This window comes from Neofelis nebulosa, chromosome 2, assembly GCF_028018385.1.
Source record: "Neofelis nebulosa isolate mNeoNeb1 chromosome 2, mNeoNeb1.pri, whole genome shotgun sequence".
NCBI lineage: Eukaryota > Metazoa > Chordata > Mammalia > Carnivora > Felidae > Neofelis > Neofelis nebulosa.
Window position 1 is genome coordinate 155,955,721 of NC_080783.1, and position 19,322 is coordinate 155,975,042.

Sequence of the window (19,322 nt, forward strand, 5' to 3'; positions counted from 1 at the left end):
GCACCTGTAATTCTTAGTTTAAAGGTGCTTAATTTAAAGAATATATGGACTCTTAATAAAAAGGTCAGATGTGTAATTTATTGAACTAAAAGCAAGTTCTTCTTTATGTGTAATTAATCATGGAACTTGTATTGACATGGACTGAAAAACAGTGTGGCTCATTGCAATTCAACCTCACCAGGATAGTTAAATGAGGGAACAAATTGTTCAGGTAACATCAGCCCAAAGAATACAACAGAAACTAACATAAGCATAAATGTCATAATTGCCACCATTTAATATTCACTGGCTGCCTGCTAAGTGGATATAACTATGATAAATGCTTTTAAGAGTTTTAAAGAGAGGGAGAACATCATGGGTCAACAGCATAGGAAAAATAAGTTACATGATACGATTTTAATAGTTCTAGAGTATAGACTCTGTTTTATTTGTAGCAAGCATTATTCACATACTACTTCATTCTTTTTGTTTAATTTTTATTCATTATTTTAAATAAGAAATATTTGAAACAGATGAAAGACCATGTGTAAGCATATACAAGCTATAAAGCATAAGAATAAACTAGCTACCACCACATATATATTGTCTGTTCCTTCTGCATGTCTTATTTTTATCTCTCATTTGGAAGTAAACACTATCCTGGATTTTTTAGTATGATTCCCTCTTTTTTTATGTTTTTAGCACTATCCTTGCACAGGAAGTTCATATTTGGGGGGTATTTACAAAAAAATGGCATCATACTTTATGTCATTTACCGTGACTTCTTTTTTTTTCCTCTCCTCATTACATTTCTAAAACTTATCAATGTATTTCACTTTTTGTTTCATTAATTTTTATTACTGAAAAATATTCCATTATGGGGATAAACTTCATCTTACTTATCAGTTATCTTCCCTATATTCAGGTAGGTTGTTTCTAGTATTTTCTTTTTTGCTTGTTATTAGTATTACAAACTATGTACATTCTTGTTTCTGTCTCCCAGGGTTTATTTACAAGAGTTTCTCTAAATATACATCTAGGAATATAATTGATAAAGGGTAGATTTTTTTTCTTCCTAAGTGGATACACTAAAATATAAAATGTAACTTGATCTACACCCCACGAATACTTGATATTGCTAAGCTTACTTGCTGCTAATCTATATTGCGTCCCAGTAGAGCTGAGACTATTTTATTTTTGGTTTTTGAAAACTCTCTTGAGATTTTGTGTCCAATTTAATTGAATCTATAGTCCATTTTTTAATGTTTATTTTAGAGAGAGAGGGAGAGAGAGAGAGCAAGAGTGGAATAGGAGCAAAGAGAGAGGAAGACTCAGAATACGAAGCAGGCTCCAGGCTCTGAGCTGTCAGCACAAAGCCCTATGCAGGGCTTGAACTCACAAACCCCAAGATCATGACCTGAGCTGAAGTCCAACATTCACCTGACTGAGCCACCCAGGAGATACGTATAGATCATTTTTAAGGAGAAGTGATAGAATTACATCATTCTATTTAAATTTTCCATAAAGAATTACATTACATTAAAATTTCATAATTTATGATATATTTTAAAGTGGATTGGGTTTTTTTGTTGATAGTGTAAATGGTATTTTTAATTGGAACAAACTGCAATCAATTTGTATATATTGATCCCATATTTAGCCACTTTGTCAATCTTTCTTACTATTTCTAATAATGTATATGTTATAAAATAATGTGTGTAATAGCAGCTTTGCCTATTCTTTTCAGTCCTAATACATTATATTTCTTTTTCTTATTTTGTTGGCCAGGCTTTCAGTATAATGTTTGGAAGAAGTGATAATAAGTCATTTTTTTGTCTTTTTTTCCCCCTGATTTTATACTTTTTGCCACAACAATGATATTTGCTATAATATAAATATTTTATTCTATTATACATTTTTTAAAGAAAACAGGAATGAGTATTGAGTTTTAGCAAATGGCTATTTTCTATATCTATTGACTACACTGTGTTATTTTCTTTCTCTAGCCAGCTAATATGGTAAATTTACTTGAAGATTTTCTGAAGTTTTATTCTTGGGCTAAACCCAAACTGGTCTTTTTTTTTTTTTTTTTTGATATATATTGATGTATTAGACTGTTACCATGTTTTCGTACTATCCTTGCTTAGTTTTGGTACTAATGTTATATAGGGCTTATAGACTAGGCTGCCTCTTTATTCTCTATTCTCTAAATCTTTTATAAGATTACTTAAAATGATATATTTCTTGAAAATTTGATAAAACTCATCTGTAAAATGATTTGTATTTCATTTTTTCTGTGAGAGAATGCTGCTTTTATTTTCCTCTAGCAAACACATATCTTTCCTGGCAACAATAACAATAGCTAACACAAAGTACTTGTTGAAAGTGCTAATTCTCCTGTATATAATACATATAATACTTGTTACAATCTTAGAAGCAATATATTATCATTATTTCATTTTAAAGATGAAAAAATGAAGCATGGGAACAATTGCTTAGCTTATAATAGCAAAGTCATAAGTTATATCTATATAACTTTGCTCCAGAGCCTATGTCCACTAGAATTGTCTGTTGACCAGAAGTCCTATGGTTTATATCTTTTGCCTTGAAACTTGGGGAGTTTCAATCTTTCTTTTTTATTCCAATTTTAAAAGTCCTGAGAAAGGTCTTTAATTGGATATTACCCTCCACTCAACTATGGTCAGGATGACAGGGTTTACAGCAACATGACTGCTCCCATTCTTACATGAGAATATAGTGATATTAAAAGAAGCTGCCAAGATAAAGAGAGTTGCATTTATAGAAAATGGTCAAGGTTCTGGGTAGACACAAGCACTGGACTAGGAAAAATATCTGAAAAACAGAAAAAAACGCTATACTCAGAAGAAAATTTCCCTTATACAAGTGGAGCTTTGTGTATATGTAAAGATTTTTTACCTGGCTGAAAGAGAAGTCTGGCCTTTGTCCTTGGTTCCAAAGAGGTAGACCCCTAGATCTTGGAATTTCTTGCATGATGAAATTTTGTTTTGTTTCATTTTGTTTTCTTGTGTTGTGTTGTGTTTTTTAAATTTTTTTTTCAACGTTTTTTTATTTATTTTGGGGACAGAGAGAGACAGAGCATGAACGGGGGAGGGGCAGAGAGAGAGGGAGACACAGAATCGGAAACAGGCTCCAGGCTCTGAGCCATCAGCCCAGAGCCCGACGCGGGGCTCGAACTCACGGACCGCGAGATCGTGACCTGGCTGCGTGACGCTTAACCGACTGCGCCACCCAGGCGCCCCGTGTTGTGTTTTTTATGTGAAGGCTTTCAACCACATCAAACAGTCTATGATAACAATGTGATGTATGGTATGGACTTTGGGTTATGCGGAATCAGTGTGACAACCAAAGAGACTGGAGAGTAAATTCAGTCACGCAGGTAGCCAACCATCTCTACATGACTGAACATCAATAAATCTTCTGGACACTAAGGCTTGTGGGAACTTTCCTGTTTGGTGATACTCTGCATATCTTCATACCATTGCTAGGAAGGGTTGACACTATACATGACTGCATTGGGAGAAGACAACTAGAAATCTCTCCTAGACTCAACCTCACATCTCTCTTCCCATTGGCTGATTCTAATCTGTATCCTTTGCAAACTCTAACTGTGAGTTTAACAGATTTCAGTGAGTTCTGTGAATCTTTTTAGTGAATTATCAAATCTGAGGGTGATCTAGAGAACCCCTGAAATCTGCAGGTGATGTCAGAAATGAGAGTGGTCTTGGGGACTGTTTCATAACTTTCTTAATGACGAGTATTTATCTGCCTGATGCCCTGCTCTTTTAGGTGAGGTGCTCTTTCAGAAAGTGCCTTGGTCCCTAATACGAAGAAATCTGTAGCAGGCAGCCCTGGCAGGGCAACTAACATGCTCAATTTTCTTTTTTTTTTTTTTTTTAACGTTTATTTATTTTTGAAACAGAGACAGAGCATGAACGGGGTAGGGTCAGAGAGAGAGAGACACAGAATCTGAAACAGGCTCCAGGCTCTCAGCTGTCAGCACAGAGCCCGACGCCAGGCTCGAACTCACGGACCACGAGATCATGACGTGAGCCGAAGTCGGACGCTTAACCGACCGAGCCACCCAGGCGCCCCTAACATGCTCAATTTTCTATGGATCTGCTTCATGCTTCTATATATGTGAGTCTGTATACATATACTACATATAGATGCTTGTTTAATGATCTCTCCTCCTAGACTGTGAACTCCAGAAAGCAATAATCTTGTCTCTCTTATTCATTCGCAGGGTCTATATTCATTTACTATTCAGATTTGATGGATTTAATGATTGGTTAATTGATTCAACCATTCAATTAATATTACTGAACGTTGGTTAAAGACCAGGTGCTGTCCTACCTGCAGTGGGTCCAATTAGTCAAGAGTTCCAATTAGACCAAAGTTTCTATTCCCATGGCTCCTAAAATATATCAGGAAAATAATATATAAACAAAATAAATAATTAAATATAAAGTTTCTCAAATGGGTGCAAATGCTGTTGAGAAAAAATTAAGAGGAGAATGGGGAGAAACGAGTGGTAAATTTAGGACTGCGGTTCAGAGAAGGGTCTCATTTATAAGGTAACATTTCAGCAAATAACCTGAAGTGCAAAAGCAATATGTCAGTGCTCAGAGATAGACAAAGCCATGTGAAAACCAGGAGGAAAACATTTTCAGATGGGAGACTGTCAGAATAAATTCCCCAATGGGGCCAGTGCTACTACAGTTGAAATGAATAGTGAAGAGGGAGAAAGAAATGATAGAAGGTAACATTAGATAAAAAGGAGAGCAGATTATATAAGGCCTGTGGGTCAGTAGAAGGACTTTGGCTTTGATTCTGAATGAACACAGATTGACATTAGATGGCTTTGAGTTGAGGAGTGTCATTATACCAGTAACATTTTTAAAAGATCACTCTGTATGCTGTATTGGGTACAGATTATGCGAGCGCAAAAGGTGAGAATTGAAAGTCCAGTAAAGAAAGCCCATTTTTATGGAGAAATCCAGGAAAGAGATGATGGTGGCTTGGACCACAATCAAGTTGGTGGTGGCAGTGAGAAGTAAAATAATTCTAAATGGATTCTGAATGTAGAGCTCACAGAATTTGCTGACGGGTTATATGTTGGGTGAGAGAGAGAGGAGTCAAGGGTGATCTTAAGGCTTGTGTCTCAAGTAACAGTTAGGATGGAATTGTCCTTAAATCAAATGTGGAAGCAGAAACAGTTTCGGATTTTTTTTTTGTTTGAGAGACAGAGGAGGAGAAGAGAGGAAGTTTTTTTTAGACATTCAAATGGCATATCTAAGAAAGTAGTTCTAGGTGCTGGTGATACAGTCTAAACATGGAAAGAATAAACAACAAAGACATAGATAAGCTTCATCATCTTGTTTGCCGTTATATCATTATTTCCTTGCATAGGTGTTCAATAAATATTCAAGACATGAAGAAGCAAATGTTTTACTATGAATATCTAAAATTCTGCCATGATTTTGCCTCTATGGGGTTGTGCAGTAATAGTATTGAGGATAGGGCCAGGAATTTCCTTAGAATGCAACTCCAGATATACTCATTTCTGACCTCTGTCCACTAAGCAATTTGTTTCCTGTAACATGTTTGATTTTCAACAGTGATATTCTTGTGAGTCAGCTAGGATGTTAGTCAGAAAACAGACCTCCGAGTAAGTAAAAAGTTAAGTTGAACACAGTTTAGTTTTATGTTAGAATACCAGGTGATTTTGCATAAAAACAACTCTAATTTTTCCATAATTGGCATTCATGTTTTTCTGACAAAAACTGACTAAGATATTTGGCTAGTTCTTAAGGCCACTTCTGACAAGAGGAAGTTTGTTTTCCTGTTGCTCTGACAGGAAGAGGAGGATCTACTTCTCCAAAATGCAATACCTAATTAGGACACAGGCTAAAAATGATGACTTAAGTTAGTATATAGCACTCTTGAAAACTACATATTGAGATATACAAAGTTATGTGAGCGTTTACAAGTGTGTGTCCACATACTGAGTTTGCAATGCTAAATGAATCTCTTAGGGGTTGCCTGCAAAACAACACTGATAATGACAGGTGAAACCATGGGCTATCAGATGTGATCCAGACTCCACCAATCACCAATAGATGAAATTGGACACATTCTATTTTTGCTAAGCCTCAGATCTTTATTTCTAAAATGGTAATGCATTTGGCTCATGGAGTTATCTCAAAATGTACATGAATTTATATCTACTAAGTGCTTTCGAATGGCTGGTGCATGAGAAACATTTACTACATAGTACTTATTATTGTTAATACTATTGTGTTTGCAAATTTTGTATCCTTCTGTTCTTTACTTGTAATTATATCATATTAATCCTCTATGTCATTGAACAGTCTTTATAGATAACATTTAAAATACGGTTTGCATACTCTTGTGTTCAGTTATTTCAGTATTCAAGGCTATTTTTAAAAATTAAACACCGGTCTGTTTTTTAGCATTATGTCATCATGCTAGCATTTTAAAAATCTGAAATCTGTATCATTATTTTATTCTGGTGAAAATTACTGACTTTATTATACTACTGATGTGAAAAGACAAATCAATTACTATTCTATAAGCCTAGCCAGTTCTGTGCCCATGAATCTAAATAGGCAAATGTATTATGTTTTGCAACTCTTTTCAAAAATAATTTTTACTCTACTTCAAAAACATTCCAAATAAATGGAATACAAACATAACAATATGGAAATTGTTATATAGTTAAGGCTCCTTCAAAACTTCCATTTATTCATGATAAAATGTATAAAAAGACAAATCAGGAAACTGTTCATGTAACAAAAACAAAATATACAGCTTGCCATCAGTAAAAAGTTTGCAGAGCCAGAAAAAAAAGACCCTTTAAAATCTTATTTTAAATGATTTTTTCAAAGTTATCAACTAAGGGATCTATTACGTAAATATGAAAGATTTAGAATAAAGTATTTGGAGTTATTTTATAGCCTATCTCTGCATCATTCTCTTGACTTGTATAGAGTCAAAATGCACATTTACAGCAACAGGGAATAATCTACACAAAAATATACTCGTGAGTTAACATTGATGATATTACACTTTTTTTAGAATAGTGCTTTTAAAAAAGAGATCCAAGGGGCACCTGGGTGGCTCAGTCAGTTAAGCGTCCGACTTCAGCTCAGGTCACGATCTCACTGTCCGTGGGTTCGAGCCCCGCGTCGGGCTCTGTGCTGACGGCTCTGAGCCTGGAGCCTGTTTCAGATTCTGTGTCTCCCTCTCTCTGACCCTCCCCCGTTCATGCTCTGTCTCTGTCTCAAAAATAAACGTTAAAAAAAAATTAAAAAAAAAAAGAGATCCAATATCATTTTCCTTTAAATATTTTAGAATTAAATCTTTTCTTTATATTCTTTTTTGGCTCACCAAAAATATTTTATTATGTTAATTAATATTTGAGTGGGAAATTTAGATTTACAATTCTACTCCCTGACTTACAATATAGCTATAATTTATTGTATTTGAAATGTATCACATATTTACTCTCATTTTTTTAAGAATTCAAAACTGTGTTTTAATAAAAACTAGCATGTATATCAGCATCTCGAAATAACCAAAAAAAAAAAAAACCCAAAATATCCATTTTACTCTATTACTATCACCAATTTTATATGAATGTATAAAATAACATTGACTAGTTGTGGTGTGATTTCTTTAATTATTTCTTTGCTGTCGAGTATTTAAATTGTTTGCAATATTTGAATGCTACAAAGTGGGTGTAAATTCCTCAGTGTGTAAACCTTGTCAAAATTTAAGGGTGTTTATTTTTATTTTAGAATCTATGTCAAGAATGGGAACTACTTAGTCAAAAATGAGAATGCTTTTAAAGCTGCTTATAAACACTGAGAGATTGCTGTCCAGATCAGCCTAAGTGTTTTGTTTTGTTTTTGTTTGTTTGTTGAACTAATTGTAGTACTAGGCCACCTGTGTCAAGCCATCCTAAGCATTGTTGCTGTAGCAATATTCCCATAATAGATTTTAATAATGGGCAACAACGAGTATGCATACAATAGGACTCAAAGTTACTTATCTATAGCTGCACAAGACAGGGTTTGTCCTGGAGGGAACTTAGTGTCTAATGTGGCACATTCTATATAAGAAATAAAGAATCAAAGTAGAGTAAGAATCAAAGTAGAGAAATAAAGTCAAGACATAGAGAATGAAGAAATTAAATTCCATAAACAATCAGAAAGCACACAAGAAATGGTATCCCTCATCACAAATGTGCACTCATAATGTGGAAAGACTTTTAATTTTTTTTTAATGTTTATTTATTTTTGAGAGAGACAGAGACAGGATGCGAGTGGGTTGGGGGCAGAGAGAAAGGGAGACAGAGAATCCAAAGCAGGCTCCGGGCTCTGAGCTGTCAACACAGAGCCCGACGCAGGGCTTGAACTCATGAGCTGTGAGATCATGACCTAGGCTGAAGTCGGACGCTCAACCGACTGAGCCACGCAGGTGCCCCAGGACTTTTAGATTATTCTTGCCATGTTTCCTATCAAACCACTATACTGAGTCTCTAGTTTGTTTATAACTGAAAAGTATACCTCAGATTTTTCTTCATGTTGTCCCCTAAATTTAATTTTTGATCAACCTTATCAATATCAACACATTTCTAACGTGAATTTTTTTAAAGCTCATTATGGGGCGCCTGGGTGTCTGACTGTGGCTCAGGTCATGATCTTATGGTTTGAGTTGGAGCCCCACATAGGGCTCTGTGCTGACAGCTCAGAGCCTGGAGCCTGTTTCAGCTTCTGTGTCCTTCTTTCTCTCTCTGCCCCTCTCCCACTTGTGCTCTGTCTCTTTCTCTCAAAAGTAAATAAACATTAAAAAAATTGTTTAAAAAAGCTCATTATGATAACGCAAAATAAATAAATGTTAAGTATAACAAAAGATTTAATGTACTTGATAAAAACTGCAGAGACCTCTTATCAATATCTAAATGTTACCATTTTTTTTACTTTTGTATGAAAATCTATCAATATCAGTAAGCTAATATTATCTAATAATTGCGTTTGAGAGGAAAACCAGAACTGACAATTTTACTAATAAAGCTATTAGTTCTAAGTATTTCACTTAAGATGTCACCACTTAGAAACCAAAAGACTTTATCAATAAGCCACATTTGCTTCACTCAAAGCCCAGGATTGTGTTACAAAACACCGTGTGATAGTTACAAATTAATAAAAATTCCCATTATCACTTACAGCATGCTGGGATGCTTTTTTTCATGTTACTCTGATAAATACCATCTTATTTTTTAATGACCGTCTTCATAATCTATAAAAGCCACCATGTCGACTCTCCAGAAGTGTTTCAGTAACCCTTTGATTAAACAAAATCCTTAAGGATTTCTTTGAAATCTTGAAGGTTTGTCATTATTTTTAATAGACTAAGCGAAGCACTCAAAAGATAGAGTCACGAGCAGTTAAATCACTTGGATTTGCACTTGCCACAATGAGGTACTTTTGTGTAGCATTCATATTTTAATCAAGGAGGATCTCTTTAGTTTAATTTACAACTTGAAGATCTATTATAATAAACCCAACATACTCAAAGAATTAAGATAAAGAGACATCTAATGTTGAAGTTATTATCTCATAATAAATATTGAAAAAATACGTATGTACCCTAACTTTGTTTTAATTTCTGGACTCAATAAATTAGTGGGGAAAAAAATAACATGAAAGTAAAGATTGTAATTTTAAATATTTTTGTTGTATTTAGCTATGAAAAGAAGTTATACTTTCAAAAAGTTGCTTTATTTGTGTCTATAGAAATATATATGCACACACACATACATATACACATATACATATATATGTATATATATGTGTGTGTGTGTGTGTGTGTGTGTGTGTGTGTGTGTGTGTGGTATGGTATTTAATTCCCTAAACTGTGGTTCAGGGCCCCCTGTCTTATCCTAATGTTAACTCCTACCTGAGCCTCTGACTTCCTTTGTTGGCAGTCTCTGATCATTACCAACTAGATGCCAAAAGCAAATTAGGGGGAGGCCCAGCATTACGTAGGTACAAAGAATACACTTGCAGATGCCCTGGTAGCCATGCCTTTAATCTGATGTGACAAAACTGTCTTCATGTTCAGCTCCCTCAAATCCAACATCAATAGTTCTAAAAACATTATGCTTAAGAGTAAATCCCCCAAACAATTGCTCACATAAGATAGGAGGTAATTGTTCTCACCTTAAAGACTAGGCATGGCCAATTTTGCCAGTTCTTGCAGGTGGCTTTGGCTTTACGGTCCTCAGGGATGACTCTGTTTTATCACTCCAGCATCCCCAGGCTGCAACTTTTTCTCCTGGTGGATAACTGCTAGAGTTCCGATTTGAGCACAGTGTCTTAAGTAACAGGAAAGAAGAAGCAGGGAGAAAAAAAAAAAATAGGCTATTTAAACAAGGCTTTAAAAGCGAAATCCAGAGCTCTGCTTATACCCCAATAGCCAGAACTTAGTCTCAGCAGAACCACTTGTAAGGTCGATCAGAAAATGCAATTTTTATGTTGGTAGGCTAAGTTCACAGCTTCAAGTATAGGCTACTATTATTAGGAAAGATGGAAAATATATTTGTTAGGGAAGCAACCAGCAGTCCCTGCCACACCCTCATGGCAGTCTACATTCTTTGTACTATACTGACATTTATTTGTATTAAAATGTTTGGTTTATCCTTGCTTAATGAATTACTGAGGTCAGTAACATGTCATGTCTAGTTTTGTGGTAAGAAGATCAGGACTGCCTGAAAGTTACCCTGAGATTCATTTTGGGATACCTAGCATGCGACTTTGAATTAAGGATTCTTCTTCTCCCATCAGAAGGCAGTTTTCTCTCCCACCCCAGCCACCTAGAGGAGTTAACAACCTCCGAAAAGCCCTACAATCCCCGATGTTAGGCAGCTAGTACCTAAATTCAGATTACTTGGCTTCCAGGAGTCTTCCTCTCTATGAAAAAGCTATTTTCTTCAGGTTATCTGACTCTTGGTTTCAGCTCAGGTCATGATCTCGTGGTTCATAGGTTTGAGCCCTGCATTAGGGTTGGTGCTGAACTGTGAGGAGCCTACTTGGGACTCTCTCTCTCTCTCTCTCTCTCTCTCTCTCTCTCTCTCTCTCTCCTCTCTCTCTGCCACTCCCTGCTCAAGCTCTCTCTCTCACTAAATAAATAAATAAACAAACAAACAAACAAATAAACTTTAAAAAAACATAAGGGAGAATGGAGGGCCAAATCCCCTTCGCTGGAATCCAAACCCACACAGCATGTCCTGAACAGTACCTATTTAGGTAAACTCACAAGCCCATGCTCAGCAATAACCAAGAAGGCACACATCCCCTCCAAGAGGGGACGGCTGGTCCCGGTCTCTCTGTTATGCATGAAGTACAGACCCAGTAGGGAGGGCCCTGCTTTCCCTTTTGGTGGTGAGGAGTAGGACAATAACCTTGTCAGTTGTAGAGGAAGGAATTTTCAGTTAATTTGGTTGACAGAGGTCAGAATTCTGATATCAACTGTTGACAAGAGTTGTTTGGGAAAGTACTTGGGCACCCTGTGGCCCCATGGGAAGCCAGATTACATACGGCCCCTTCTGAAGAAGAAAGTAGAGGAGCATCTTCAAGTCCCAGCTAGCTCATTGTCCAGGAAACTCAGAATCAGCCTATAGGATGAGTTAGGGATATTTCTGCTTGTCATGTGTAATTTTGAATCTCCAGTGTCACAGAGAATATGCAAATAGTAGACACTCAGTAATGTTGGCTGGAGAATTAATGAATGAATAGAGGATATCTAATGTTACACCTGATAGCAACATTGGGAAATACATTAATATCTGAATTATTCGTTATTTTCTTTAAATGAAAGAAAAAGCCACCTTTATGTAGATATTCTAATCTGTCAGTGGGTGTTTTCTCATGAAAGATCTAAGCTTTCTATGACACTACCAAGGGAAGTACAGAGTGAGCTCTCCTGGAGTAATGCTAAGAGCCTTTGTCTTAGGTATTTCTCATCAGAATGGAAACTTGTTCCATGCTGTTCCTTTTTAACTTACTATATATTTCTTTCAATCTGATTCTAAACATCTAATTGGAATAGTGTTTTTTAATCTTAAAGGAAAAACTATTCACTGTAAAACAATTTCTCTGAGGACTGGAGAGATAAAGAAGCCATTGCAACTGGTTTGCAGGCACATACAAAAGTGGGAAAGCCACACATGGACCCTGCTGAGCCTCTTGTTCTCACGTGAATATCAGGCCAAGTAGATGAAGCGATGTCTTTGGCTTTAGAAGATGAAGAAGTTTGATATCCCCTGGCATACGAAGCCACTAGAAGGCAGTAAGGATGTAATAGTAGCTGTGATAAAAATGAACTGCAACACAGTTCTCCAGATACAACAGGGCGCCTCAGAAGTAAATTCTACTCTATTGTTCCCAGTATCTTAGTTAATTATTAGACACATTGTGTAAACTATTGTTTTTACTGGATAATATTTGGAGATGATTCAGTGCTAGAGTGATTTGATTTTCCAGTAACATTACTGGGATGAGAAAAGTTACATCTGGGCAAGTTATTTTACCATAGTCGTATTTCTTCAGTTCTGTGTAGCACTCAACATGAACCAAGAAGCTAGGTTTTAAAGATTCTGATAAGAATAGATTAATTATTTTGACCCCTTTTCTCCCAGTAAACTTTTTGCACAGTGAAAATATGAGGTACACTTGAAATTCAAGGATAACTCTTTGTTAGGGTCAAACATTTTATGATGCAGAGGTATAAAATTAATCCATTTTGTTGACAGCCTTATAAATCCTTTAGGAAAAAATAAAACAAAAAGAAAAATACATTCTATTGACAAGGATAGTAAGGAAATGGAACAAAATTAGTGTATTTACAGGACAACCTCTAAGACCATAATCATATGGTTCCTCTCAAATGCTACAGTAATGGACCACAGAACACTGTAAACAAGACATATCACTTAAAAATTGTGCACATCATCCTTAACAGTCTTAGCACTGAAGGAATAAACAATGCATAATATTAATTTCAGCCTTCAAAAACCAAAAGAAAACAGTCAACAGAGGACTCACAATTTTAAAAAGTGTTATGCATTGTATTAAGTTTTCAAAAGTACTTTCTGACAAGTATAAATATTTTTTTTATTCTCACAAATATGATAGCAATGAGGGACATATTTAGAAGACACACTGCTAATGACAGAATACTGAAATTATTAAAAATAAAGTGAAAAGTAACTATTTAAAAAATCTGTCCAATACTATAAAATAATAGAAATAAAATAAAAGCTACTTAAGAAAATGTTCTATATGTAGTTTTGTTGTTCTTTTTTTTTTTTTCTGTAAAGAGAGGAAGTGCCCAGATCAAGGAAAATGTTAACTGCTTACATTAGAACCTTATTTGTACCTCCTGATCTAATTAGACAAAGTGAGGAAATAGTTTGCAATAAAATCTCAACCTCAAGATTAAAGGGTCAGCTATGTTGACAATAATTTAACCACAGCCTCTATCTTTCAGAGCTAAGCAATTTCACACCTAAACAATGTTATTACTATTATAGTTTAGAATTCTTCTCATTTTAAACATACATATTTACATTAGCAAAATTGCTTATAAGTACCTGAATATCACCTAATGAAAGAAAAACCTCTTCATTTGTCCTATGTATTGGGCTCAGTAATTGTATTTGTCACAAAAATAAAATGATATGACTATTTTTCCACAAAATTATTCTTTGTACCTTACATAACTTTGTTTACATTTCACAGATAAGATTCACTTTCAAAAGACATTATTTTAAATATTTTCCCTCTCTAGAAGTTAATTCAGACAAAGAATTATTTTCAGAATTATCACCAAAACTGATCATCATTCTAGATTTTCATCATTTTCTTATAAGTCATTGAATAAAAGTGTGTAATTTCATATGACAAATAAATCAATTTTTATTTATCATTTAAAAATTTTCATTATATTATAAGAAAAGTTGTAGTGGAATTTGGTATAATTACATTTGGAAAATTGCTATTTAAGAATTTTTTGGGGTGCCTGGCTGGCTCAGTTGGTAGAGCATGTGACTCTTGATCTCGGGCTTCAGCCCCATATTGGGTGTAGAGATTGCTTTAAAAAATAAAAAAAAAATGGTAAAAGAAAGGAATTTTGAAAGAGAAAGTAGTGCAACTAGTTTGTGAATAATTTTTAAGACACATATGAGAACTAAACTCTATATCTTAGCCCTTGCTTTACAATGTTAATTTATAAGTTATGTGTCAATGATGCCTTTTTGTCACCATAACTTTTAGGGGAGTAATGGTTACCTTCAAATTTATCTTATTATTTCTGTTTAGGCAAAATCATATTAGCAGTTGGTTGAAGACAGTACTATTTCTACTATTTATATTCATTTATGGTTATACATAGAAATATGAGGAAAACTTATGACCACCTGATATGCACCTTCATAAAAAAAGTTTTAAAAATGAGATAAATTACAAATGATTATAAGCTAATGAATTTTATTTAGAGTTCAAAAAACTTTATATTTTTAAGCTAATCCTTTCTCATTGAAGGCTATTAATAACAGATTACAATAGAAAAATTAAATCTTGTCTGAGATAAAGATTTGTGACAAAGTCAAAAGTAAAGAGTATGAATAAAAAGGTAATTCTCTAAGTAGTAGGAAGTTAATAATGATGCTCCCTAGAGATCTGAACAAGAGACTTGTATTTTCAATATTCATGTTAATAATAATGGATGATTGTGAATAACAAGCAGCTGAAATATGCTGACAGTATGTAATTACAATATTTAATTTTCCTTAAAAATTTTGAGCAATTATGGAGAATTGTAAAAAGGTATAATAAACTAATGATCAAAGAACACAAAGTAGATGAAATGTAATGTAAAGTACACTGTATTACATACTAAAGAAATAATTTAAATTATTTGTACATCCTGATGGATTCTGTAACTTCTTAGGATATTCTTCTGCACAACCCAGTGAAGCAGAGGAACCAACTATGATTAAATCAATAGTACAACATGTTAATTAAAAGCATAGCTAAAAAGTGTAACAATATTAAGTAGAAGATGATTTTAGCATGATTTCTATTTTAGAAGTGCCACACTTTTTAAAAAAATAGCTAAGTTTAATATTTTTATAACATGGAAAAAGTCCAAACAAAGGAAGATACATTAATAAAGTATTTAGAGGTCAGTTATAATGCAAACAATTAGTATAATACACATGCTTTCTTTCTTTCTTTCTTTCTTTCTTTCTTTCTTTCTTTCTTTCTTTCTTTCTTTTTTTTTAAATCAATGCCTGGCTTAAAAATATCAGTTCCTAAGCATTGGTGCTAATTTATAAATCTTTAAGAATAGGAGTCATAGGAGAGAAAGAATCATAAAAAAAAACAGGGACATTTGCAAAAATGTTAAACAGAATAATGGAAAGATTTAGTGAGTTTTCTGAAGGTCACAAAACAATTGAATGACCAGGCTGGGAAGGAACTCAGATCTCCTTTCCAGTCAACATCCAAAATTACCAGATGCTTTTTGCACTCGCTTCCACTAAAAAAAAAAATTAGCCTAAAACTAGTCAAGTGTTGCTATTCATAGCCTTAGACAGTCAATTTTTAAATCATTTTTAAAATACTAGAGTTTTATAGTTATGGGTTATTAAAAATGCCTAAGTAGAAGTGTTTATTATAATATTAAAATTAATTTTCATACAAAATATTGACAGACATTAAATAGATTCAATACAGATTAGAGAGACACAAGTTTCCAGATAGCTAAGTTTGAAAATCATAGCACTTCTTTGTTTTTTAATATTATTTTTTTAAAGTTTACTTATTTATTTTGTGAGAGAGAGAGAGAGCACACATGAGCAAGGAGGGGCAGAGAGAAGGAAAGAGAGAGAATCATAAGCAGGCTCTGTGCTGTCAGCACAAAGCCCAACAGGGGGCTCAAACTCACAAACTGTGAGATCATGACCTGAGCCAAAGTCGAGTGTCAAAGGCTTTTCTGACTGAGCCACTCAGACACCCCCAAAATTGTAGCATTTCTATATTGATTATTTAAGACCATTAGTTTAACAGTAGACAAAAAGACATAGTTCCCTATTGTTTGAGAATCATTAATTACTCTACAAATAACTAAAGATTTTCCTGGACTTCTCTTCAAATTTAAATTCAAAATATTTACATCTGCTATATTGCAATAACATGAAATGTATCTAGAAGCCTAAAAGACATTTGAGGCAAACAATTTCTAGCTGATCTCCCAAAATAAAGATTTCCATTTGTGATAAATTTTACTATTCATTGTTCTAGATATTTATTAATTTATTAACTCATTTAATCAGCACAAACTTTTATTGTATACCTATCCTTCTCAAGTTACTGTGTGAGGTATCATGGAGGGGAAAACAAAGAAGCAAAACTATTTTTCTTACCTTCAAGTTCTAAGATACCAGGTTAGGAATCCTCATCAGAGAAGTCCACCTTGTGGAAACCCAATTGGTACCCATTCCTAGAGGTTGTCTTACACTGAGTGGCTGATGTTCCACTTTGGTAAAGCTTTTCTTTGTTTGAGTGTTGCATGTTGCCATCAGATTACTCTTCCCATCCTTACACATAATTCCTTTTTTCTTGTTTTTACTTTTTTTTTTTTTATAGCCTTTTTGCCAAGCATATGTTGTTAATGCTGGGATTGACTAAAAATTAACCTGTGGTGGAAAAATCTGCTTAGTAAATTGTAATCCTATTGAGAATCCTATGGGAAGAGAGATAATATAAAAGAATGAGGAACCACCTAAATTAACAAACTGGTAATAAAGTTTCCTTCAGTCAAGAAAAATCAAATGATGTGTAATGACAATATTTAGAATATAGTCACAGAGCTGGTCAAACACTTAGAATCCAGTCACACTATTAACATTATATGGATAGGAATTAGAAAATCCCACAGAGGCCTCATGAGGGAGGTCCAGAAGCAGCATATGTTTTGCACATGATAAATACATCTTTGGAGAAGGTCTTATTTCAACTGTGCACAAATTTCCTATATTTTGATGTATTGAGTATTAAAGGTATGGAATGCCTGAGAGTTCTGACATGTATATTAATGACCATAACAATTGTGATCTAATGTGGCATGCATTGTTATTTCCGTGTTATAATGGGTGAGCTGTTTCCCAAAGAGGTTAAAAAAATCTATTCATGATAAAAGTTTGAGCTACACCCAGATCTTCACGGTGAATACTTTTCAATGCAAACTTTAACTTGACTAAGAACTTTTCAAGGAAAGCCTGTTTGATTTCGCATCTTATAGACAGACCCAAGATAGAACTAACCATTAATTTGCTAAGACCCCACATTGCAGAATGAGGGTTCAAACTAATGTATTATGACCACAACTGGGTAGGCAGCTTAGAATGACTTAACTTCCATGTGTTATACTTAGTCTAAAGTCAAGCTCTAAGTGATTGCTATATTTTTAAAAGTTAGACATGTCTCAGTGGTACCCAAGTGAAGATGACCGATAAAATGTAAAACTTAAAACTATATCCCTTTGAGAATACTTCTTTAAAATACACTTTTCTCTCACAATTGAAATATTTTCTTGGATTGAAAATTCTCAATGCTTCTTTTTTAGTAATGTAAAGACAATGGGTCCAAAATTATTCAGTTACTATCTTATATCTATTCCTTAAGAAAATAGACTACTTCAGGGAAGCCTGGGTGGCGCAGTCGGTTAAGCGTCCGACTTCAGCCAGGTCACGATCTCGCGGTCCGTGAGTTCGAGCCCCGCGTCAGGCTCTGGGCTGATGGCTCGGAGCCTGGAGCCTGTTTCCGATTCTGTGTCTCCCTCTCTCTCTGCCCCTAACCCGTTCATGCTCTGTCTCTCTCCGTCCCAAAAATAAATTTAAAAACTTTGAAAAAAAAAAAATTAAAAAAAAAAAAAGAAAAAGAAAATAGACTACTTCAAATAAATTTTTAAGTAATTTTGATTTTTACCAGAGCAATCTTAAACTGTAAGCATCATTAAAAGTTCATGTTCACCCTTATGTTCTCCTACATTTTCTTGATAAAGATATATAAATACAATTTTACTTTTTATAAAAATACACGTGAAAAAAGAAAGCTTGGAAAATATTTTTAAACTGAATTTTAACTTACTTTTGTTAATTTTAAAACAATGTATAGAGAAGAGTAATATATCATTTTTATTTGCTCATCTTTTGTTATCTTAAGGGTAAAGAGTAAGCATGTGTGGCTGACATAGGAAGCAAACCATTTTAAGGCAATGATTTTAAAAGTAGGTACTGTCTTTCAGTTTATAAGTTGTCTCAGAAAACAATGTATTTCTATATTTATTATGCCTTCTGAATGATGAGTATGTTCAATGACTCCATATGATGAATCTATACCATGACTGTGGGAAAACTCTTCATAAACGAATCAGGCCATTGGAACACCTCAAATTTTAAATTAAGAGACTGAGCTCGCTATTTATTTCCCTACAAAGCCACTCCTCCTACTTTTCCAATTTTTGTGAATGGTTCCAACCTTCCTCTAGTCATACAACTTGAAAACCTTTCTACTCTCTGTGTCTCAAACATATCTCTCAGCCTGAACTAGAACTAGTCAATCAGACATCAATCTGTCCTTCTTTAATCCTTTCAGGACTCTGTCCGCCCCCCCCCACCATCCCTCCCTTTTTTTTTTTTTTTTCATCCAAATACCTCTACCTTTGTTGAAACATTTGTAGTCTATTTCCTGAACTATTCTGGCTTCCCTGCCTTTGATGTCTCCTTAATATCCTTCATTTAGACTGCTGCCAGACTTTTTCACTGAATCACTGTCTAGTTAAAAAAAAAAAGGTGGGGGGGAGTAATCATTAAAAGAAAACCAATTAACAGAACAAAATCCCAAACTTATGTTTCGTGGCATTTGGGGCATTTAAATCACCTTTACAAACTCCCTGAATAGCTATAATGGATAACTGGTGACCCCTCATTTTTCCAACAGCCTTCTGAGGTGCTAAGAGCACTAACTCAGGAGCAAAACAGCCTGGGTTTGAATCAAACCAGCCGCTTAAGACTAGTTGTGTGACCGGACAACTCACACACTACCTCTGTTCCTCATTTCCCTCATCTATTGCAGACCCACTCTCAGGAGCTCCTGGTGGGAGTTAAGTTAAGCTAGAAAGGGTCTAAGCAAATGCAGTAGAGAGCCAGG

The 19,322-nt window shown here is 34.6% G+C and overlaps 1 long non-coding RNA gene across 2 annotated transcripts in view; it reads right to left on the reverse strand.

Moving 5' to 3' along the window:
• Positions 1–11,624, reverse strand: part of LOC131504504 (uncharacterized) — a 51,557-nt gene extending 39,933 nt beyond the window's left edge. The window contains exons 1-2 of one of the 2 annotated variants that reach the window (XR_009258032.1): positions 11,347–11,624; positions 10,269–10,423 (exon numbers count right to left, since the gene is read on the reverse strand). This is a non-coding gene — a long non-coding RNA (uncharacterized LOC131504504). The remainder of the gene's footprint in view (positions 1–10,268; positions 10,424–11,346) is intronic. The other variant, XR_009258031.1, reaches the window with a different exon arrangement.
• Between the last annotated feature and the right edge of the window lie 7,698 nt (positions 11,625–19,322).